General features: G+C 34.9%; 1 protein-coding gene across 4 annotated transcripts in view; it reads left to right on the top strand.

The window, feature by feature from the left end:
• The window catches only part of Kmt2e (lysine methyltransferase 2E), a 68173-nt gene that overhangs the window by 32456 nt on the left and 34444 nt on the right, over positions 1-1273 (top strand). The window lies entirely within an intron of this gene.

Here is a 1273-nt window from a genome sequence, read left to right on the forward strand (position 1 = left end):
ATATATATATATATATATGTGGGTATGTGTGTGTATACATTTTTTTTAAATACATATTAAAGGTACAATGTTTCTTTCACATACGAATTTGCTTCTTAGAGAGATCAGTAGGAATTACAAGAAGAAAGCCACTCACCCTTGCCACAGTGTATTAAAGCTTATAGTCACAGCAAAGTCTCTTACATGGCAGAAAATAGAATAAGTAGCTCTCCACATACTACCTTCAAAAAAAAAAAAAGAATCTCAGGTTAAAATGAATGAAGCAAGGGCGGGTGATCTGAAGTCCAAAAAATAGATTTCTCAGATCCAGTAGTGCACACATGAAGAAAAGTTAAAGGAGAAAAAGAAACTGGAGGGGATTCCATGGTCTCAACTCAAGGGAGGAGAGTGCAGCTTTACCATAGCGAATATAAAAGATTGTAACAGGGCAGAAAACCAGATGTTCCTGGGATCTTGTTCTGTGCTTGGTTTCCTACTCTTCTGTTTTCTGTCAAATGAATTCAGATAAAATGGTGAAGTGTAGTATAGGAAACAGACAACTTATTTCATAATTAATTGAGGCACTCTCAAGGATGAGAGTAAGCACCAACCAAATAGACCATTGCCTGCCTTGTTTTTAAAGTCATTATTATGAAGCCAGGCAAGGAGAACCATGCACCAGTGGGCAAAACAGCTTTGATTTGTATTTTTTTCTCTCTTTTGATGGGAGGGCACAAGGGTGGGAAGGGAAACCTGGGAGGAATGGAAAGCCTGTGTAATTAGGTTGCTTTATATGAAATTCCCAAATAATAAAATGTTATGTTGGGAAAAATCAATTTATTGTATTTAACGTCCCTTGAAAAGCATGTCACTATGTAGTTATGATACCAACTAAATACACACTTGGCTGGCTTAGATTGTTAGTTTCGTTTGCACTGTTAGTCTTATGTTGCATTTCTGAGTTAAACTTTTTTATTTAATTGCTGATTTACATAAAATAGCACAGATAACTTATGTATCCTTACCTACTTTTTCATAGAAAGAACACTTTGTGAAACTGTTTATACAAATATTATCATTAGATATTCACATTTGGATATCACGAAATACAACAGTCCATCATTGCGAGGACTTTTCATCCTCTCGTTCTAACCGTTAGCACCCACCAAGTGATACTTCGTTTTGATATCTTGTTATTTCAAGACACTCTGTGCGTTTGCACTCATTGAAATTCCCTGAGAACCATTTAATTTGCTTCATGTTTCATTACATTCTTTTTTTTTTTTTTTTTTTT

Source organism: Mus caroli, chromosome 5 (assembly GCF_900094665.2).
Source record: "Mus caroli chromosome 5, CAROLI_EIJ_v1.1, whole genome shotgun sequence".
NCBI classification, from domain to species: domain Eukaryota; kingdom Metazoa; phylum Chordata; class Mammalia; order Rodentia; family Muridae; genus Mus; species Mus caroli.